Source organism: Anolis sagrei, chromosome 4 (genome assembly GCF_037176765.1).
Source record: "Anolis sagrei isolate rAnoSag1 chromosome 4, rAnoSag1.mat, whole genome shotgun sequence".
NCBI classification, from domain to species: domain Eukaryota; kingdom Metazoa; phylum Chordata; class Lepidosauria; order Squamata; family Dactyloidae; genus Anolis; species Anolis sagrei.
Genome location: NC_090024.1, coordinates 75255371 through 75280171, shown reverse-complemented (window position 1 = coordinate 75280171; position 24801 = coordinate 75255371).

The following is a 24801-nucleotide window of genomic DNA, read 5'->3' as shown; positions in this document are numbered from 1 at the left end:
CAGCCATACTTTTAGCAAAGTTGAGTGATATGCCAGAGCTTGCTGGAAACTTGGGGGTATCCCTGGTCTTCAGGGCATTCTTGACAGTGGGAATAGGTCTTATTCAGGACAATCTATCCATTTTCTTGCTGATTACATGGAAGCTTCTTCTGATGTCAAAACAGGGCACCTGCACAACCAGCAAGAAGAAGGGGGTGATTACTCTTCCTAAATGCTGGTTGCACAAGTGCTCCATTCTGACAGCAGCTTCAAGGAATTCTGGACATTGTGATCAGTGGAAATTTCATCTACATAATTAGCAAAGGCATCCTCAATGACCAAGAGATCAAGAAGAGCTCTCTGGATAGCTAAAATGCCACAACAAAGTAGAAGTGCATCTGAGCCATGTGAAATGCTAGTTTAGTGATGAATAACAATGTATTTCTGGTTCTTTTCTCTACATATGCCACAAAAATTAGAAAATTGCTCCATATCTACAATGGAAAAAAACTTGAGATTTTTTAATGAATCTAGGGTAAACAAGCAGTTTCATGGGGCTTTCCATCCCCGACGAAGTGGGGAAGGAGAGCAATTTGTCTCCTCCCCTGAATTAGGAGGGGGGATGGTTACATCGAACCATCCAGAAAGGAGGCATGGCTAGCCATTAGGCAGCCAGTCTCCTCATTCCCTCCTCATTCCGGTTTTTGACCGTCGACCCACCACTCCCGCCCATTAACAGTATAGCTTTCTATTTGTGGTTGCCTAACGGGCTGGGTAGGAATTTTTCCTCTCTATGTACTAGAAAGGTTTTTTCGCCTATCCTATACTGTTTAGGGGCTAGATAGGGTGGTGGGTTTTGGTTAAATGGGCCTAGTGTAAATAGCTAGGGAAACACGAAAGAGTTGGTGTATATCTAAGGCACCCCCTTTTGGGATGTGGGCCTTTATCCAATACAATCACCTTGATGTTTAGTTAAGGGGTGAGGTGAAATTAAATGGCCCTGAAACAGGAGAAGTCTGGTCTTGACAACTTTGGGGGAGGCTTCTCCATACGTTTCCGTTTGAGGTTTCCCAGGTTTAGGTTGCCAGGGGACCCAGGTGTTTTGCCCTTACAAGCCGAGGGGTAGGCCGGGCAGGGACGCTACCTCGGCTTTGCCATCAAGTCCAACACATTTATAGTTTAGTGATAGGAAAAGTTAAATAGGTAACATTTAATAAATGTTGCCCAAATTTTAATCCAATTTACATGAGTCTTGCCTCTTCATTTCAGGGGTAGGCAGGCAAATAATGATATGCTTTAGCTATATCATCATAGTTCTCTGTCTCTTTCTAGCAGTAAACAGAAACCAATTTGGCTTTAAAAATTCAGATCTGAGAGGGTTCTTTGGTTTTAAGCCTGATCAGTAGAGATATATGCAACTATATTATTAGAAAAGATTGAATATCACATCACAGCTTGACTTCATTTTGTCAGGATTGATTCCCATTTGACCAACTGCAAATTTGGATACTGGCCACCAAAACCTTACCTAAAGTTGGTTAAAAAAAGAGTTGGGGGCCATTGGCATATGGAGGATACCTAAATTCCAAACCTGTGACTGATGTCACTCAGAATTTTTATATCAAGGTTTAACAGCAAAATGTGACATGGCAAAGAATAAAACAGTCACCCACGCAATTAATACCACCACTAGAAAAGGTGCTATAGGGTTTTATATTTGGTAGCCATTGCTAAACAAGAACTAGAAATGTAAAGGTTAAATTTGAAATATGAAAAATCAAGTATTATGACTTATTCCTTGACCAGAAGCAGAATAGATTATAAAAAAAAACTTATGTATTGATATTTCTCATTTTAATGCAATGTAGTTAATGTCATGTTCTTGTCAATAAGTCTGCACTCTTACAGGAACTTAATCCTCTAAACTTGTGTTCTGCTTTTCAGATGAAAGATTGAGGGTGTGGGAATTTCGCGTCTTTGGAAATGACAAACCAAACCTTGAATTGTCATGTCTTTACTTGAACGTCAAATCACAACTCTAGATGGCACTCCTAAATAGCCTCATTCATTGGTCATGTTCTTTATTTTCTATTCATTTCATTCTTGACTTGTCCTCGCTAATACCTGTGTTGTTATGTTTTGAGAGTATTGCATTTCCCTTTATTTTTGTTTCTTTTGGTCTTTTATCTTTGAATTGTTTCCCCCCACTGGTTCTCTTTACTTCCTTTTATTTCTTTTGCTACCTTTGAAAACCCAGTCTTTGACTCTTGGCACTGCTTTCCTGAGTTGTTTTCTTCTATGGCTTAAAATGTTTACATCTAAAATATATCTTTCTTTTCATTCTTTACATTTATTTGATATTGATACATGTGACCTTCAGTCAACTTCATACTTATCAGAAATATCATACTTTATTACAGTTTCCCCCCTGTTTTCCTGCTTCATGATTCCTGTTGCTTATCTCCCACAGGTCCTGTTAGTTTTCTGATCCCTCTTCCCCACCCCTCCCATTTTGTTTCATATCCTTTAGCTTTTTTCTCTCAATAGAGGAATAGAGATAAAGAAAAATAATGCAAAAAACATGTAAAAGCTCAAGGGCAGCATTTGCCCCCACTCCCCACCCTTTCCAAACACTGCCTTTTTAGCAAAGAAAAGAAACACTAAATAGAACACAAATGCTACAATCGCTTTAATTGGCAAAGTCTCTCTGAGTTAAGGCAGAGAAACTGGTGTACTTTGTTGTATAAATAAATATGTTCATAATTTGGCACTAGTGTATTTACGTTCATTTTTTTTCCACTGCAGAAGGCAAATAGGTCCTTCGTGCAAACCTGGTTTGTTAATGTTAATGTGCCAACAGCTAAAACTGATTATGGAAGGCAGATTGCTAGTGCTATGGGCCCAAGAAAGGAATAGCCTAATAACTCCTTATGTAATATGAACGAAAGACAACAGATAATTCCTGACAAATGTTGCAGCCTAAGGTGTAGCTACAAAGGATCAAAATGAAGACATTGCCCCCTTTCTCCATATGAACTCTCCCTCTCCCCCTATTCAATGGATCCTGCACGGTGTGTTGTATAGACATTTAGAAAATATAATGTGAAAGATAAACTCAAAAAGACTCTACTCAATAGACTTTACAGATATTAGAATAAAAGGTTTAAACTATAGAGATTTGGGGAAAGAACTCAAATGAGCAATAAGTAAGGTGAATTGAGTCTGAACATTGGGGGTGGGGGAAGGAGTGGGCGTGATTTTCCATCATGACAGATTTTTGAATGAAGAGGGAGAAAACTATACTTTGTATACAATAATACGGTGTTAAATATCATGTTTTCTCACCCCACCTGAATGATGAACTATCCTATGTGATACTAAAGTTTATGGCAATTGAACATCATTTGATACACTAAAAGTTTTCCTACTTTGTTCATTCTCTTTTTTTTTAAGGCACAAGAGCCACTGCTATGGTCTTGAATGTAGACTCATTGCCACTGATATATAGCTGTTCTGAAACAAATGGATAGGAAAGTAGAGTATAAATAGGGTTTAATAAGGAAATAATCAATAAATAGCTTTGACAGAACTCCCTTGTTTTCACTCTCATTTCTGGCTGACTCACCATAAAGCAGCTAATAAATGATTTCCTCTTGTCTTGTTCTCTATAATTGAAGCCATGTTTGCCTGCTTCCTTACTTACCTTCGTTTAACAAACTTTGGGGGAGAAGTCCACAGGAGACACTTAAAGGCAGCAAGTCATGATGGAAAATTCCTTTTGAGGTAAATGAAATGATACACATTATGGCTTATCATCTAATATATTTTTAGGGCTTGTCTTCACTAGCACCAAATCCTGCAGTGGACCGGAAGTTGCTCCTGGAGGTCCATATGATGTCAAGGGACTTCTGGTCCTTATAGGGGGAAACGGGAGTGATCCGGTTTAACTCCATCTTAAGGAAAATTGAGAAAATTAAATTTCTACAGGCAGAATGTGGACAGCAGATCTAGTCCTAAGTGATATGGTTTGTTGTCCACACGGGCTGAAGCTGCTATCCCATTTCCCCAGGACTTAGCAACACAGGGAAAAGAAGATGGATTGGGCCCATGTCATCCTTATCAGTGTGGAAGATGGCCACAGAGCTCCAGAGAAGGAAAAATGGAGTAAAACAATATGACCTTACCCTGCTTGGAGATATGAAGGGGGTTAAGAGGAGAGCCATGCCCAGCTCCCTCATACCACATGGCTGCCGGAATATCATTTTGCAATAAAAAGTGATCACACCAGAAACCATAGCTGTATAGTAACTATATCAGAGCCATTCGTGAGTTTTTCCTGTCAAAGAGATGAGATCCATTAACAATGGAAATGTAATGCAAGAACGGGAGAGTCATGGAAATATCAAATATGGAAATAACCTAGTGCAATCAAACTATTTACATCCTCATGTGCAGGTTTGTGTTGTTGTGGTGGGGGAAGAGATTGTGTGTGTGTGTGTGTGTGTGTGTGAGAGAGAGAGAGAGAGAGAGAGAGGAGAAAAAAAAGAGAGAGGTGGTGCTTTTTAAAAACTGCTAGTTGTTTCTTACCTGGATACAAATCTATATGACTTCATTCAATGGACTAAAATTCAGTGGCATATGTCGGTTCCTCTTCAGTTTTGCCATGGGGCCTGCTGGCTCCCATTTCATGATATACATCTCCTCCCGGTGAAGCTCTGTGGCAAAACTAAAGTGGAACCGGAGGCTTCCCGTGTTGCATAAAGTTCAATGGGGGGGTGGAAGCTTAGTGGCGGATGCTTCCCCTCATGGGATGAAATAAGGGGGAAACTGGGTGATACAGGGTATGGGGCAACAGGTTCTCCATGCCCCACACCAGGCACTGTTGGATTTACAACGATTCATGGTCGTTCCAGTGGCAAATGTGATGAGGTCCTAGGCAAAAATTTCTTTGTGTCTTTATACTGAGTCCTTATGTTTGAAGTTTGTATTGGAAAAAAGAAGAAAAAGAAATTATGACAAAAGGTTCTAAAAGAATGATTGGGGAACACTTTTTCACTAATGTAAATAAGTGCAAGGACTTCCATCTAGATTGGGACTACAGCCACAAAGTAGAAGAAAAAGTAGTAAACAAAGAGTTAACTCCTCCCCCACACTTGCTATTCTAAAGTCTCAATCCAGATTACTGGCTATTTGTCAGTAGAAGACCACAGGTAGACCTATTATGGACAGATGGGTTTCCAAGGACTCTCAGGTTTTCCTTGAACACAGCTTGAAAAATACTGCACCAGAACAATATTGTCTCTAAATATAATTTAGTCAAAGCTGTCTTTTTCAGTTAATATGTACAGTTATGTTTGCAATTAAAGGTTCATTATTCCTAGCAATTTGCAGTGCACTACAATTTACATTAAAACATAGCTCAATAACTGAACTGTAACTGTAAAACAATTTGATTGCAATAAGGGTTAAACAGAGCTTCTATAAACAATCTAGATATAATTACTTGTGTTCATCAATATAGTAAAATAAAAAAGCTTCTCAGATATTTTCTTCAACCGTGGATTGTGTGAGATAGATTTAAATATTTTATACTGCCCCTATTTTTTTGTATTGAATGCAAATAAATAGTTACAGAGAAACCACTTAATATTTTGTTTTTTTTTAGCCATGTTAACATTTATCAGTACTTTAATAGCACTTAATGCTTGAAAAAAGGATTAAATATGTTAATGTATAACATTTTATTAATTGTTGATATAAGTAGTTTTGAAAGTAAAAAAACCCAGGACTTCTTAATGACTCTATACTCCCACCGTCCACTCTTAGAACCGCCCCTTCTATCCTGACATTTAGGAAACAGGTGAAGACTTGGTTATGGAGACAGGCATTCGACGAGTGAGCCAACACCCTGAGATATGGATGGAGGATGATGAGCAACGATTTTAGTGTGACAACTGACCATTATAGTTATTGATTGTAATTGCTGTTTTAATGTTTTACTGTAATATATATTATGATGTTTTATTGATTGTATGTGATATTATGGTTGGAAACTGGTCTGAGTCCCTCAAGAGAGGTGAGAAGGTCGGTATACAAAACTTTTAAATAAATAAATAAATAAATAAATAAATTAGATCTTATGCATCTTATTAAAAGGCAGGAGATGTTCTAGACCACAGCTTCTAACACTTTTCCCACTTGTGATCCCTTTCCACCCATTTTTTTTACACGATTTCAACTATATAGGTATAAAATCAAACATTTATTAACAATGAACTTTTGCAAGTTTTGCCAAACAGGCTGATTTACCTCTTTGTGGAGTATACTTGAAGCATTTTCTGCAGAGTCCACTGTAAACACTGCACATTGTTGCTAACGATTTGTGTAATGGGTGGCATTCAGAAAGCTTTTATTGTTGCAAATTTCTTTGCGACCCTAATATTGAGCTAAGGAGACCCCATTTGGTGTTAGGACCCAGAGTTTAAGAATCAATGTGGTAAACATCACTTCTTAAAAGAGGATGTGAAGCTACGTTGCTTACATATTTCCTCTTAAGGCTTTTTCATACTCTCTGTTCTATGCCAGTTGTATGTGACTGCTCACAAGAACCATATCTAGTATGAGCAATGGCAAATGCTTTCTTTGACTGTTATCTTTTTACGCTACACAATTATAGTGGTGTGATTCCATTTTAATGACTATAATTGCATTCTACAAATCTTATTTATAATCTGGTGTGGCATTGGGGCAATCTGACTGAAAAATCAAGGTGCTTTTCTCTAAACTACAAAACTCAGGATTCTATAAAATGCTATCATGACATTTAAACTGGAATAATAGTATTTAAACACATAATGTGAAAGAGGCCCATGTATATGTACTGAATTTAGGACTGAATGAATTTTACATCTAGATAAGGAAAGAAAAAGAAATAAAGAAATGAATGAAAGATTGAATGAGCAGTATTTCCAATGTTTATGATTGTAGTGTTACACAGCTTTGCCTTTTTCTTTAGAAAAAATAAACTAAATTTGCTGGGGTGTAGACTTGTACACAGATCCGTTTTAACCATTTTCCTTTGGCTTCTTCAGCTTGTTCGTGTTGGGAATCAAGAGCTGTTAGGCTCAAAAATAACCCTCTTGGGGGGGGGGGTGATTCCACCAAAATATAGCAGAGTGCAGGATGCACAGTACATAAGCAGCAGAAACTTACATGTAGTGAGCAAGGATTGATTTCCATTCAACAGGATGGAACAGGATTGCAGATCCACAACTCATAGGATCAAAAATAATATGTTTATTAAAGATAAAAGAAATCCATTCTAGATAGGAAAGGTTCTTGGAGCTAACTAGCTTCACTGAGCTATCTTCTAAGAAAAAGGAAAAAGGAAAAATAAAAGTTACTATATCTGCTACATCTTGCCTTAGACAATGGCAAGTTGCTTCCTCACTCTAGAAAAGACAAAAGGAGAAGAGGCCAGAAAATGGAGACAGGCCACATGGCTAGCCCAGGGCAATAAAAATACCTTTAAAAGAGGAAGTTACGTTTCCCTAAAAGAGATCACATTCCTAGGTATTCAAAGGGGAGGAGATAGTGCCATGCAAAGATGAATAAGACAACCCCCCTTCTTAACCCCTTCTTAAAACAAACTAGCTAAAGGAAATTGGGGAGGAATCCCTCAGTCTATCTAGACTAACTACTCATTGAGAGCTAGAGACTTGTGCAGTCAGGGAAACCCAACAGTTCGGCTTTTCTGAATGGCCGTAATGGCAAGGGCTCAGCCACCATGTTTTTTTTCACCCAAAACAGCCCACGTGACTGTCAGGCATGGCTTCTTCCCTTCTATTTGGGAGTATGAGGCCTCAAACCCTTGAAAGAAAAAAAGGAAAGGGCCCCATAAAGGGCACTTCCTTAACTCCATTGATCAAACCCAGAATCTCTTGAATGGAAGGAAGGAAACAGTCCCAGGAAAAATGCTTCCTTAACTCTGTTGCTCAAATTCAGGCTCCCTTGAAAGAAAGAAAGGGGTCCTTAACCCCATTCCTCAAACCCAGGATCCCTTGAAAGGAAGAAAGGAAAGTGTCCCAGGAAGGATGCTTCCTTAACCCCATTCCTCAAACCCAGGATCCCTTGAAAGGAAGAAAGGAAAGTGTCCCAGGAAGGATGCTTCCTTAAACCCAGGCCCCTTGAAAGGAAGAAAGAAAAGCATCCCAGGAATGGAAAGGCGAGCCTTGTAAGTTCTCCATTGCCGCTAATGGGCCAGATCTTCTGGATTTTTCGGCTACCTAGCCAAAAACAGATTTTTCTATTAGCCAATTTTCGGAAGGCTCCTGAAAATGAATCTAGGTACCCAACAAAATTTGGATACCAAAAATGGATCACCCTCCAGCTGAATTGCACTAGCCTAATATGCACACTTGTCCACTGTATATTGCTTAAGAATTCAAGTTTCTAAGTACAGATTAGTGATGGAGAAATAAGAGCTTTGGACTGAAATGAGTTGTACAACATATTCTCTCCAGATAGCTGCAAAAATCTTCCTCCCATCCTGTTGTCTAACAGAAAATTAACACTATTAAACAGTAATGCAGGCAGTTCTGTATGCATGGTACAGGAAGTAAACAAATATCACTTTGAACAATATCTAGCTTGATAGTATAGTGCAACTGGAAGTTTTCTTTAGTTGATAAGTCCTTAAAATAAACAGGAGAAAAGCTGCGTGTTTTTTTAAAAACAACTGTGGCTGATAATGTTTTCCCCCCTCTGGACGTGATGCTAAACATAGCAATTGGCGTTAATAGGTAACTCAGACCTATCCCCTCTAGTACTAATTATCAATAGAGAGAAGGAAATAACTAATTTAGGCTAGTGTGTTTGTCTTGCTAAGTACATTAGCAACAGCAGAAAGATGTCTGAGGCAAAACATTTATGATGTAATCTCTGGTGCTAGTGCATGTACGTATGCATATATGTAAAATATAATTTTAATATCACTATTGATGAAATGCTTCAGTATAAGAATTACAATAGTACTCCAGAGTCTAAAACTGCAAAATATTGCAAACAAATGAGTCAGTTGCAATGGAATAGATCTAAAGGTGAGACCTGGTTATGAGATATTAATTAAGATAAAGTCTCTTGTACCAGTTGAGATCCTTGTTTTGCCCTCTGGGACAGAATGTAACAAATGCAAAAGCTTTGCACTACAACCGTCTGCATGTAAAATAGTAATTATACCTTCCTCTCATGCCCCTAGTTTTAGAATGGTAAGCCTGCAAGGTCATTTTCATATCCAATGCTGATATAACAGATTAGCCAATCTCTCTCTCTCCCTCCCCCGATATATAATAGCTCAAATAGAAGTTGAAAGTATGACATACAGTTGCATATAAAACAGTACAGATTTAGCCAATAATTTGCTACTAAAAGAGTTTAAATCATCCTGATGTTTTAAAAACGGACATAGAGAATGTAACCCTGTAGATTGTTCTTCATCACTTGACAGCTGTTGACATCACTGGACTTTAGTATGTTGCTGGGCTAACTGTGTAAGTTGGGTCTAGGGCTATAGTGATACAGCAGTTCATTTTAGACCTGAAGGTCTTTCAGAAGGTATTGCTGGGAGACTTCTATTTCTCATACCTATTTGATGAGAAGTACACTCTCCAGAAGTTCAATGATATATATAAATATCTCACATGAAATCTTGAATTGATGTCATATTGCATGTCAGTCTGATTGCATTCTGAATCCCGTGTCACTGTTCCCCTTGTTGTTTCCAAAACAATACTGGGATATGGTCTTCTAGAGAATCGAGAAATGTCACCTTATTGACATGCCTGAAACATGCTGTTTTCCAATGGTAGGGTAATTGATCACTTGAAGTGGTCCGTTACTACAATGTTTTCACCTTTAAATTTCCTGTGGATGGTGAATTAATGTATTTGTGCCTTTGTGTAATAACTTCAGTGGCAGTGATTAATTCATTCAAGGATTTTAGTCCAAATTTTAAAGAAGCTGTCTAATATGCTAGAACTATTTTAGGGCTCAGCATCTTGCATAGATCCTTTCATATTCAGACTAAAACCATAGTAAAATCACTGGTCTTCTCCAGTGACATAGAAACCAAAAGCAATTGCTCACCAATACTCAATTATTTTGGCACCTGACATGGTTGCCTACAGAAAATCTTCAAAGGATTCATCCCTTTTGAAATAGCTACTTTGTTTGCCTTTTTGTGGTTAAAGTGGTTGCCTCAGGTGGTCGCATCGCAGCTCCAGGGATTCATCGATGACACCAATTTTCTGGATTGTTCACAGTCTGGCTTCAGGCCTGGTCACAGCACCGAGACAGCTTTGGTCGCCTTGGTTGATGACCTCCGTAGGGAACTAGACAGGGGGAGTGTGACCCTGCTGGTTCTCTTGGACATCTCAGTGGCTTTCGATACCATCGATCATGGTATCCTTCTGGGGAGACTTGCTGGGATGGGACTTGGGGGCACAGTTTTACTGTGGCTCTGGTCCTTCCTGGAGGGTCATTCCCAGTCGGTGAAGCTGGGGGATTCTGGCTCGGACCCCTGGCCATTGTCCTGTGGGGTCCTGCAAGGGTCTATTTTGTTCCCCATGGTATTCAACATCTACATGAAACTGCTGGGAGAGGTCATCCGGTGTTTTGGAGTGGGGTCCTCCAGGTCAGTTGTTTGTCTGACCGGGGTATTGGGTGGCAACCTGTGCTGAATGAGGTTGCACTCCCCCTGAAGTCACAGGTCTGCAGTTTGAGGGTCCTCCTGGAATCAGGGCTGACATTTGATGCACAGGTGTCCAAGAAGACGCAAACAAGCAATCAAAGTAACCAGATTTACTCACAGAAGAAGATTCCCATTTATACACCAGTGGCTGATTCAAGAACAGGAGACAAATGGAATGAAGGTCTATTTACTCCACATTGCTTTAAGTGGATACAAATTTTTATTCCCATTCTGAATTTGCATGTAGTAAGAATGCAACAGAGTATAAAAAAATAGCTCTCACACTTCAAATTGCCTTTGTATACACATGTAATTTACACCTGGCCTCTAATATAACAGTTGAGATTAAAATGGGCACAGACGTCTACTTCAATTCATAGATCTTAGTTGGATTGGAGGAATGAGATGAAGTCATATTTATGAAAGGCTTTCAAGTAGGAATGACAGTTGGCCTATAAATATTACAGCTCACTGTAGCATTACTCATCAAATATTGACAATAATTAAAAAGTAATTTTATTTGTTTTGAAAACAATGAATATTTCAGCACTTTCTGATGTGACACGTTGATCAGTTAGAATATTTCAGTCAAAAGGACAACATCATATTCTCATTAGTATTGTTGTAAAGCAATGGCACCTGCTAGAGAGAGCAGAGTTAAGGTAAAAAGGGCAGTGTCCTGCCCTCATATTGCATGTGGTTTTGCATTCTCTTCTGCTAATCTATACCAGTAAGTATGATTTCTTATTGACCCACTGGAAACTAAAGGGCTGGAACACAAAACGTAGTGGAGATGTAGTTCAGGACTTTGGATTCTAATTCCATTTTAGAAAAGTCAAGAATTCCAGGAATCTTGGACTAGAGTACTGTTCAGAGATTATACTCTTCTTCTTTGAAGAGAACCAAAATATATTCCCATGGTTTCCCTTGCAGTGGATTAACTTGACAGTGACATCTGTAGACAACAGAATGAGCCCCCCTCCTGTCTCCCACCAGAGGGAGCAATACACTGTGGGAGGTATAATAATGTGATGCCCTGGTTGTTGACCCTCCTCACACGCATCCCAATTGGTATAAATTTCATTTACTGTTTTGAATTTCAAAATTATTCCAAACAGTTGGATTTTTTTTTGTTGTGTCAGGAGCGACTTGAGAAATTGCAAGTCGCTTCTGTTGTGAGAGAATTGGCTGTCTGCAAGGACGTTGCCCAGGGGACGCCCAGATGATTTGATGTTTTATCATCCTTGTGGGAGGCTTCTCTCATGTCCCCGCATGAGGAGCTGGAGCTGATAGAGGGAGCTCATCCACCTCTCCCCGGATTCAAACCTGCGACCTGTCGGTCTTCAGTCCTGCCGGCACAGGGGTTTAACCCATTGCGCCACCGGGGGCTCCAATAACAGTTGGAATTGACTTTACTTGTACACTGCACTAAGATCCCATGATGCGGGATGAGCTATACATTTTTTAAAATTATTTTAAGAGTTACAATCAATGTAGGCTGTTCCTTCACCTCATGATTAGTTTTCCTGCAAAGTATTATTCCGGGACTCTGTTAAAATGAAAATGGTGTCTTACAGAGTCATAGACTTTGGTGTGCCCTGCTGGAGTTCCAGAGCTCCATAAAACATTCAAAGTGATACTATATGTTGATGTCAGAGCTTTAATTGTTCAGCAACGTCTTAGCTCCTTTTAGAAAACAACATCCTATGCAAATCATATCTAGTCAGGAACAAATGCAACCCAATCCTGGTAAGCAAGGACAAGCTTCTTTAATTTTCTCATTCCTACTTGGAAGAACAAAAAAAGTTTTCTTCTTTCTGGAGGCAGTTATTCAATTATCATGCAGCACAGTATGCAACCCTTTTCCATGGATTTGATATTATGGTTTCATTTACATTTGTTCCAAAAATACCTTCCCCCAGAAGTGTCTCTGGACTTCTCTAGGTCCCCCGGTGCAATTGTATGCAAACTATAGGGTTTGCTGTTATACATGGTTTCACTTATCTATGGGTGAGTGGGTCTTGAAATGTATCCCCTATGGATATGAGGTTGTATTTGACTGTATTTGACATCTTCATAGGAAGAAGGGAGGAAAAGTTTACTGTTCTTTCCCTTCACACCAGCCTCTATAAGATAATACTGGTAAAAAACAAAGGTGCATTTGGGAAGGCTGGAAGTAGTTCTTGAACCCATTCAATGATTGGGGAAAACTGAGAAATAGGCTTGATGGGGCTTCGTATTAGAGTTACTTCACACTTGAGAAGCCCTTCTCTCATTTCTCCCCCTTGAGTCTTAAAATATTTTTCCATCTGTACCGGGAGGTTTACTACTAAATTCTACTGAAATAAATACAAATTATTTTTCAGTTACTTTTCAGTTATACATGAAAAGATTAAGGTTGTACACTGCATCTGCTACTATAAGAAATGTTTGTGTTTTTTTAAATAATTTACATTTGTCAAATTACTAAATACAGCCAGGAAAATATATGAATTGAAGCATTACTAATGTTCACATTTCCCACTGCATATTTCTTCTCACATTTGGATCCAGTCACAAATATAACAAAAACAGTAAATAAAAATGTTGGCAGAAAAATCTGCAATCATTTTTGCATTTATTTCCCTTAATATATACATTTTATGTTTACAAATGTACCCTCTAATATTTTGCAGTTTTGTTATCCCCCCCTATTTTTTACTTGATGTATACTTTTGCTCTTTTTATGTTGTGAAGGAAATTCAGAACATCCTGAAAATTCTGCAAAGTCACCCTTTTCACTTATAAATTTGGTAGGTTCATGAAAAAGATTGGACCAGATGAATTCCTTTGACATCCACACCAAACAACATTAATGTATTTGCATGCTGTCTTTGACTGGTTGCTAAGTTTTCCTTTTGCTCGGTGCATTTAATTTTCATAAGACAATGACAATTGTTTTCCTTCCACCTTCTTAACATATTACATGTTGACAAGTGAGTCTGTTTGTAGTCAGGCTCTCTAAACTATATCAAAGCTTTCCAATCATTAGTATCTAACACTTTATAAACATCCCCTTAAGATACCATTTGATATGTTCTGTGGTGTTATGGGAAACAATCTGGTAACTACTGCTTTGAAAGCCTTCCAGTGTATTACAATAAATTTGCTTTCTTTCCCTGAGATGCACAATTGGAAACCTTGGAGATGGCTGAATAAGAAAACTGATACCACTGCTTATCTGTTCAGAAGCTAGTGGTGTTAGGAAACCTAGTAATTGAAAAAATGGATAGTACTGATATTTGAACCTTTTTTCTATAACCTTTGAAGTGTAAGTCTTGGGGGGAATAAATTGCTTTTTTTGGCAGCAAGAACAATGTCAGATCTCATATTTAGGAATCATGAACCTAATTCATTTTCAGGCACAGAAACCCATGTTGTCTTGTTGGTAAAAATATTTCAAAATAGATTAAGCTTTACCCTGGAGAGATGATAACCTAATATAAATATCTGGAGGCAGATCTTTATTAGTTACTGAACAAATATTGCCAAATAGGACAGGTGACCTTCACTGATGATTGATCTAGGATAAGTCATCAACAGCCTTGTCTCCAGGGAGTAACTTTGGGGCACTCTGGAATTGCAAGGCTCTCCTTTAAGAACAGGCTTTGATGCTAAGACTAACTAAGGGCCCTTCCAAACAGCCATATAACCCACAATATGAAGGCAGAAATTCCCACAATATCTGCTTTGAACTGGGTTATCTGAGTCCACATTGTTTATTTATTTCCTATTTATTTCCTATATTTGTACCACCTCTTCTCAATCCCAGGGGGGGGGGGAATTCGGGGCAGCCTCACAACAAGCATCATACGATGCTACATTGCCATATATTCCAACTCAAAGCAGAAAATGAAGGATTTTATTCAGCTGTATGGAAGGGGCCTAAGTACATTTTGTTTAGTGACAAAGGCCAGGACACGTATGCCTAAAGAGGAATGAACTGTCTTTCTGTATCTATTTCAACTGCAGGATGGCACCAGAACTTAGAAAAGTTACTTTTGGAGTAAAATACCCTCCCTAGTCACCCAGCCAGCATTCTGGTAATACATTTTTTTCAAAACTTTTCCAAGTGCTGGATAGAGCTTTGTGTTAGCAGCTGTTGTGCAGATGGAGCTTTGTGTGGGCATCTGTTGTGTAGGTATCTGTTGCTTCAGGTGGGCTCATTCAAAGGTCCACCTGAAACATGGTGACCAGTCTAGCAAACAACACAATAAAACTAGTCTGAAGCCATTTTTACATCCCAGACCATAGTGACCATTTAATACAGTTGAAAGCTAGTTAGCTTCATATAGATAACCAAACAATCTCCCACAAAGATATGCAAAGGAAAGGCCTCAATGTGCACCAATTGTTGAGACTCAGCGTCTGTCTCATGCACCTACTACTAGTAGTAGAAGGAAACGTGGTTTAGAGGATGAAGAAGCTCAGCAACAGCTGAAACGGATTAGAGACTTGTTCTTAGAGACTACAGATGAGGAGGATTTTGAGGGTTTTACTCGCGAGGAAATGGAGCTGGATGATTACAGAGGTGTAAAGGGAGTAGCCAGCAGCTCGAATAGCGATGTGGGATCTGTTGCTAAACGCCTTAGAGACATAGCTGATTGTGGGGAGTTTGACAGCGAAGAGGAAGAGCTGGACTGGACTAAAGTTCAGGAAGTAATGGATGTGATTACTGCTCCCATTTCTAGTGATGAATTCCAGGGTTTTGATAATACTTGGGTTGCAGATAATACCTTGCAGGATGGAGCCCGAAGTACTGACTGGCAACAATGGCGCAGCCGGGATTCACCTGTGGAATTAGACGCAGCTGAAAGTGACTCCAGCGACTCGGACGAGATTTAAGGAGCAGTTTGGGGACAAACTGATCGCAGAGTTCAAAGTGTCGCATTACCGTGTGCCTTGTGTTTAACTCCTGCCGTGAGCTTCTGTTTGCAGCTTCGTGTTTCCTGATCGTGTGAACAACCCTGCCGGAACCAGACTCGTGAGTCTTCCTTGCCTTGACCCTCGGACTGCCTGACTACGCCTCTGCTAATCCCTGGAACCTTCGTTGGACCGCTCTTCAAGCGGATTGTTGTTTGCTGTTTTGTTTGCCTTTGAAACGGACTGAGTTTTACTGCTGAATCCAAGCTGCCTGCTTCTGTTTAAACGTGCTTTCCTTTTACTAGCAAAGACTGACTGAGACCAGTTTGTTTACATTCCCGCTGACTGCAAGCCTTTTGTGTTTACAACTCTGACTTTAAGAGCCTCCTTTTGTTTTGCTAATAGACATTAAAGGACTCCATTTAACTCTTACAGTGCCGTTTGCGTTGCTGGTCTGCCTGGGTCTTGACACCAATGCTGTGTGGTTTGTTCAATTGCCATTTGGGCCTCAAACTGTTTCATATATGGCTGCTCATATATGGCTAAATAGAAGAAATCTACCTTGCAAATACTGCAAGCAGTCTGATTTTCTAGCAAAAACATGGTTTCAGAAATCAATTTAGCATCTGGAGAACTACATGATATTCTGGAGCATCCAGGAAATTCTAGAGTGAACCTGGTGTTTTTGAGATGTGGGCAGTGGATTTGGCTGGATCTGGGTCAATCCACTTTCTACAAGTTTGAAAGACCCACTGCTGTGTTCCCAGATTAAAAAAATAAAATAAAAAAGCTCCCTGTGAGATCCTTGCTGGTGGCATCACTTTTGGGGATCACATGCTTGCGTTTCCTGTTGTAATCAGCAAGACTCTGCCAGAGAGCTGCTTTCGCCTGTAAAACAACAGCATTGGTGACAGCCCAGTCAAATATCTGAACTCCAAAGGGGATTTGGGGCACTCCTGTGCAATATCTGGGTTAGTTCCAGAGCAGTTTACACTTGAGCATTTCAAATGGTATAGACACATCCTGGGTTATCAAAACATCTATCAAGGCTTAAGCTGTGATCCTGTTTGCTGGTTTTACCACAATTTGAGCATTGTAAAAATGAGTAAAACAGCAGTTATGCCCATCTTTGTCAGGTGACAAATCTGCTTTGTTGGCTCCTGAGTTGTTTTGGTGCCAGTAAGACAAATTCCTCTGAGAAATGAGATTTTTTTCCCCTGTCATTCTCTACCCATTGCTATACATTAGTCTAAAATGGAACTTACTTTAGTTTAACAAAACAAGGTAGAGAAACCTATTCACCAACGGGATTTGGGTCTGAGGCAGATGAGAAGGAATTGCAAATCATTGCATGCCATGGATCCTTGCAAGTTCTGTGAACTAAGTGAACTAAGTGCAAATTAGTTTGCCTAGAAGAACAAATGCAGTCATAGACCAGCATAAGGAGAGTGGGGTATAGTCTGATAAAAGCATAATACATTCAAATCTAGGGTAAAAGCTAAAATCCTTCTCAAAAAACTCCATTGTGTTATTTAGAGGGAAAACAAAGTCATTAGAAGCCTCCATGCTTGGTAAGGAGCTTTCTTTTAGCCATTTATAGTCAGAAAAGGGGATGAGGCTATAACACTCACCCCACCCCCAAATGCCAATGCTGATTTGGCATGGGAGGGAATGTGGCCATCCCTTACAACCATTTTAAGTTTTAACCATAATATATATATATATAAAAGACAAATTACAAGAGAGGTTTCTGGGAATTGTAATCGCTGCTTGTATGCATTCCAAGCCAACTAGAGCATGGACAAAACCAGACTTTTACTGGCTGAGAAACAGAGGAGGTGAAAAACTTAAACTCCCATCATACTCTGAGAGGAAGTTTTCAATGCCCACCCTATGCAAATGCTACTGGGAAAGTGAGTTCCCAGTAGGGCCTTTCTGGAGAAGGAGCAAAGGAAACTTTCCTAAAAGAAATGGAGGATGCTGCTGCTGTTGGGGGAGGGAGAAAAAGACACTAGAACAATTCCATCTTTTCCAGAAGCCCTGCGGCAATCCCTGCCTCAGGTATATTTCAAATTTAACTCTCTCCTTTGCAATAGCCAATAAAATCTGGCTTCTTTGATCCGTTTTGCCATGCTTTTCGGCTCCCTTCTCCCTGGTCTCTTTTTGGAGATTATATAAAACAGCCTGCTGAATACTACAAATCTGTTTCATTCAAACTGATTTGGGTCCAAGCCTAGTAGAAGGACACTTAATAAGAGCATCTTGATGTGTTACTTCCCAGTAATGGCTTACATTTGATTGCTCACCAAAAACATATACTGAGGCTGAAATCGAACTGCTAATCCCAAAACAAGTTGCTGTGTTGCACCCCAGGCCTGAAAACACCTATGACCATAGCACCATACGAGAGTTTATAGTATTAGCAAACAGATTATTGTAAAAACATATAAAATATATGAAAAATCTGGAATAAAGAAAAAAGATGTATAATCCAAAAAAGGATTGGCAATAGGTGATAATCAAATAGTAATCCAAATGTCTCAAGGTAACACAGTTCAGGAATAGCCAAAAAATCACAAGTCCAGCATAAATTCACAAGCGAAAAGTACACTGAATAAAACTTGAGAAGGACTATAAAGACAAGAAAATAGAAAACTTAAATCCAAAACCAAGACTTGACTTGAGACAAGAACCGGAGAACTCAGGCCTGGCTTCACACTTGAATGCTACATTGCCTGAACTAACTCTTAGGTAAACAACTTGGCATCCATGAAGACATGTTTTCTCCCACAAAATTCCTCCCCAACTTTCTCACATAAACACTCTAAACTATTATGCCTATTGTCTGCTCTGATTGATCTCCGTAATTCCAGGTATTTTCTTCTGAGAGCCTTCTGTATCAGTTAACTCTTTGCTCAACTCCTTATCTAGGCTCCTCTGACTGACCTTGGAGTCCTGCACTTTCTGAGTCATATTTCTCAGAGAGAGAAATATCATTCCCCTGACTTGAATCTTCATCACTTTGAGCCCCAGGAAATCCCACAGGCAATTCACAATCCTCTCTAAAACATCCGTGAACCCATCAGCCTCGGGAGTCTCAGGCTGATCTCCAACATGCTGCATATTAAGTTAAAAAAGGCAAATTCCATAATTCAAATGCACATATTCTAGAGGAAAATTTAGAGATACAACTTTTTTTTAAAAAAAAGAATTATTTTCAATTGTCCTAAGTACTATGCTTTGGAAATCCCAAGTAAATTTTAATTGTTAAGTTGAAAAAAATGACATTGTTACATTTGCTTTTACAGGGATATTCAACAACAACAACAACAACAACAAAACGTATCGCCAGTAGTTTGCTACTTCCAAACTCTGAGCTGAATTGTGGACATAACTTTCCTCTGATACAGATTTTGCATTGGTTTCTTGATTATTTTCTGTTTTACTGAAACCAATTCCTTCATATTCGCACACTCCAAATAATGGGAGTTGCTTCATAAGCTTACAAAATAAACCCAAGTCTATTCTTTCCATCTCTAAGAAAAGTATAATGTATTTTGGGGGGTGAGGGATTTTTCATGCACTTACTAGGAAAGGTCAAGGTGATTATTTCATTGGGAAATCTGGATCTGCTAGAATTTTATGACATTCCTTTCAGAAACCTGGCTTATTTATGACATGTATTATTTTAGGTCATTGTAAAGGACTTTTCTGCTGCTGCTTCTTTTTATGATACTTGTGAAAATTGTTCTATAAATGACATTGACAACATCACAGAGCCAAAACAATTTTGTTTTCTTTTAAAATAGACTAACTTTTACATCTTATAGCCAGCAAATAAATGTGGTGGTTCTTGCTTCTGTCAATATGGAGGAAATGATTGTATATATAAAGGCACTTGGCATGTCCCACTGGGAAATTGATATAAATATCTTTCTACTCTGGTGATTAGCTTCCTGTGAAGCTCAAATGGTCACCACATAGAGTGTGGACCAGGTTCCAAGCATATAAATACAAATCATGACGTATCTTTGGGGCATGAAATGGTGTCATGATAAATAATCCAAGCATTCTGAAACTTGGGAGAAATTATGCCTTAGTTACAATGTGGCATTGTAGAGAAATTCAAGGAGACAGATCTTGTAGTTTTTTTAAAAATATTTTTTTCTATTTTTTTAAATACCCCCCAAATTTTTGGATGAGTAAAACATCCTGAAACTTGGAGGTTAACAGTGGTAAATGAGTTCTACCATTGTAGCAAGTTCCATCTTGATAACGCTAAACATGAGAGAGAATGGAGACCCGGAAGTTTTTCCCCTTGCACAATTACATAACAAAATGGTGACAAAACAGTTGTTATGCCATTATAGTTATGATACGAACTCCTTACGATATTTTAGAAACACTTTAGAAATGATTTGCTACTGCCCCCTAATTTAGTAATGAGTCTTGAAACATTTTTTTCATTGTATTGTCGAAGGCTTTCATGGCCGGAATCACTCAGTTCTTGTGGGTTTTTTCAGGCTATATGGCCATGTTCTAGAGGCATTTCCCCTGACGTTTCGCCTGCAACTATGGCAAGCTTCCTCAAGCTTCCACATTTTTTTTCATTGATCGCACAGGCCTATATAGTTTCCAGATGTGTTTCCCATAACCATATTAATTTCTATATTACTTTCCCTTACTAAGCAGCAGCCACTATGAGCAGGAAAGATTGGTTTCCTTGATTACAAGGAAGAAGCTAATTGATTTTCTCTCATGGGCAATCTGGGTGTGACCACCAAATGCACCAAATCTTTATTGCAATTCCTCCTCATACTAGAGATCTTTTGCACGAAGTGGATCTGACTACTGCTACTGATTGTTAGAGGAACAGAGCTCCATTGATCGCAATAGCTGCTGTCTGAAAAGCAGGAACTGGGAGACTACACATCTCCAAACTAGGGACCACATGGGGACCATGAATACAAAACAGTCACAATTTGTAATCTAGAGTAAAAACTGCCTTAGTGAATTCTGGTAATTATATTCAGGTTGCCTTTAAGGGTAGAATCTTAGCACGATAAAAAAATTTAAATATTACAATTTCAAAAATAAATGAAAAAGGCAATTATGAGGAACACCAGCAGTCAAAACTATAATTTAAGAAAATCCCAAACCCACAAAACAGTAATAATGTTACTGGCTAGCCAAAATGCACAAAATTTATCATGCAAGGTTTTGAAGGTTCACTGGCTTCCTCAGTAAGCCAAGATGTTAATTTTTTTTCTATAAATTAAAAATGGAAGTTAGTTGTGATTTTTAAATTTTAAAAAATGATTGGAAAAATCAGCTGTATTGACCATGCAGCTGTTTACAGGATTATTTATCCTGAGGTTAAATAGATATGGCCTAGACATACCAGAAGTTTTAATCTTGCTTCATTTTCTGTTGAACACCTTAATCATGTAAACTGATTCAAGGTTGATATGAATTAAGGGTTTGTTATCTCAAGATGAAGAATGGCAATTGACATTGTTTTGTGCATTATGGACAAATGCTGTGCATGTCAGATATTTCACATGTAATGCTTGAATAATCTAGCATTCATAAGTAGCCCCTCTTTGGGCTAAGCTCAATTGACTGAGTGCTATTATCATAACTGGATTATCATTGTCTCAGCCATAATTTTCAAATAATACTCTCTTATCTTTTCCAATCACTAGATGCTCTAGGCACCAGACTCTTAGTAATAATCAATGTACACAGAACTTGCCCCTGACTTTTCTCTGGATTTGAAAGTTTCAAAGTGCAAGTATTCATTGGTGGGTTCATCACCATTTATCCATTTTTAGTTGTGGAAAGGAGTAAATGACAAAGCATTTAAATTAGTTCCCTGTATTTTTCAGCCTTTCCACAGTTTCCCGAAACCTTTGGAAAAGGTTTTTTTAATTAAAATTTTCTGATTTCTCATTCAACCCCTGGAAAAAATTCTCAAGATCAGATGTCTGCTGATGATAGAAAACACTGGGGAGCCTTTTGCACTGCATTATGATTCTACATTCACTGCCATTTTTCTGTCTTCTCAAATCCTAGAAACAGTGAAGCAGTGTTTATACTTATTAAGCATCCTATTATTGAATTAAGTATTAAAAGTTGATATTTTAAAATTTCTGCCTATGTTATTCATCGGGAGAAGGGGGCATATGTGGTTAATGTGTCCTGGTGTTCTACTGGGAGGTCCCAGGAGAACATCTGGACGTGTGCGCTTTCTGGGGTGAGCGTAGATGGGCCCTCAGAAAGATCTGCATTTTTAAAATGTGGATTCTCCAGGGATAAAGGCCTGTCTGGAACCACCCTCTGTCAAAATGTAGTTCCAGTCCCCTGTCGCCCACTTATCACCTTCAAAAACCTTTCCTTCCTATTGGGTCTCTAAAGTGACTCCAGACACGACAGGTATTGTATATGTTTAAGGGTACTTGCTGGCATATGGTCACTCTCTCAATGAATAACTTAAGCAGAACTTAGAATGTCAACTTTGAATATTTAATTCAATAAAAGGCTGCTTTATAACAAAAAAAATGCTATGCCACTATTTCTATCAATGTTGCAATTGGTTCAAACAATAAATCTTGAAATTTAAACATGACCCCTACCAAGTCTAGACTACCCAACTCAAACTTTCAGTTAAATCTTGGACCTCTACTTCTCTTTTCTTTCATTGTCCCATGAGATGTGATTGGTTGATTTCACAACCAATCCAGGCCTGCTGGCTCTACTATCCAACACAAATGTTGTTTATTTAAAAATGTGTTTTTTTTACTCTTAAAACACTGTATTTTTTCATTTAGTTCTCACCTGGAGATACATAGTCAAATGTTGTGTTTTTGGAAGATTCAAATGGCAATTTGTTAATTTGAACATCATGTCATAGAAATGTTATAGCGTTTGTGCCTATTACTCAACCCATATTCTAGAAAGATGAGTTTAGAATAGGAATGGTCATATTAATTTTCTTTTCTTTTGTACTGAGGTTTTTTTTTATATTATTAAAAAAACACAATCTTTTCATCTTGAACATGGAGAAATTTGATCATTTTAGATTTTTTTAATACTTAAAATGAACTAAACTTTTTGCAATGACTTTGGTAAACATTGCTTTTGAAAGTTGACAGAGGTTAAATGCAATCCATTCCCAAGACCAGGTGTTCATGAATGTTGGCAAAATTTGAAGCACAATTGTGGGAGGTTCTATCTTTATAGAAATGTAAATTACTTAAAGTTATATAAATACAAAAAGAATATAATGTTGTATGTTTCTGTGCAAGAAAGGAAATAAAAGCAAGGTGAAAGGAATTTTGGCTATTTTACACATTATTTACAATGTGAGATTGTGAAGAGCTTCCCTGCTGAAGCATGGCTTGTTCTCCCCCGAGGAGGAAAAAGTGCAACTTTTCCTTTTAAACTGTTTTGTTTCCTTTCTTCTTCTCTCACCCCTCCTTTCTTCTTCCTCTTCTTTTTCTTCTTTTCATTTATGGTGCCCTAGACAGCATCCACATATAGCCCGCAGTTCTGGAATGCCAGCCTGGCACTCCAACACAAAGCAGAGCCAGCAGTGGTATAATCTACTAATGGCTTCTTTTCATTTCAGCCCTCCCTGAGAGACTCAGTGGCAGATTGTAGACTCAATTACTCTCATGTCAGGTGATTATCCTAGGTCTTAATGTAATCTTCCATTCACACATACCATATTTCAATTACGGCAGCTATGAAACAAGCTGTGTATTCAAATCACCAATCACCTTATCACTGCTGAACAATGTCAACTGTAAAAAACGCCAGCTGAAGGCAATTACACATGTGTTGAGAACCGATTATGATTACTCTCTGTGGTATTTGTGATGAGCTGGGGAATGTTCTGAAAATTTAATTTAATGACAATATGCTTGCTGTACAATCCATAATACCTCCTGAATCCAGCATGGGGCTATTAAAACTGATAGGAGCATATTATCACCAAACGGAAAAGCTGGGCTGGGATGGTTGCTGGATGTCTCTACAGGGAATGGTAGGTAATTTCTCCACATATTTCTAACGGCTGAGGCAGACAGCCTCCCATTCCAGCTGCACTTTGAAGGTGGTCCCCTTTCCCTCCTCCTCTCTTTCCCCTCAGAGCTGAGTTAAAGTGTTTCACCACAGCCTTTTGAGAGGAGGGAAAACTGTGCAGGTGGGAGGAAGAAGGCAGAGGTAGGGATGATACGGTTTTGGCTTGCTGCAAGACACTGACAGCTCTTTTCTATATGGCACTTCCTTGACCTCATTAAGTGCCTCTTGGTTGGGTTGGTTCATCTCTTCTTCTTGCAGGACTTCTTAACACAAAAGGAGTTAAACCAAAGGAGTAACAGATTGTTGCTAGAAAGAAAGGATCAACAACCACTTATGTCAAACCCTTCCCTTTCTCTAAGCCAGGGGTCCTCAAACCTTTTAAACAGAGGGCCAGGTCACAGTCCCTCAAATTGTTGGAGGGCCGGATTATAATTGAAACAAGGAATGAATTCCTATGCACACTGCACATATCTTATTTGTAGTGCAAAAAACATTTAAAAACAATACAATAATTAAAATGAAGAACGATTTTAACAAATATAAACTTATAAGTTTATCAATGAGAAGTGTGGGCCTGCTTTTGAGATAGGATTGTTGTTGTTGTTGTGTGCTTTCAAGTAATTTCAGACTTAGGTTGACCCTGAGTGAGGGCCAGGTAAATGACCTTAGAGAGCCGTATCCGGCCCTCGGGCCTTAGTTTGAGGACCCCTGCTCTAAGCAATGTCCTGCTTGAGCTCTATCAAGGCCACTTTATGTAATGTCACCAGTCACCAACCAATTGTTGTTGCTACTACTATGCAACTCCTACAGATCAGCAGGGCAATTCAGACATTTCTAGAAGTTGAGGGCAAAAGTAAACAAAAATGAAGACATCAGTACAAGTACATTTCCTTAATAATACTCCCTTGCAGACATTGTTTGCTAAATTACTACCCAAGCTCCTCAACCAAAGTCTGAAAAGTAGTTCTTTTCTGGGACAATTATAACAATCATCATTGTCATCTCATACTTATGCTTGACTTCCTGGGACATGTTTTGTTGTAACATTGCAAAATAAGCACACAATTACTGCTCACAATTGGATCTTG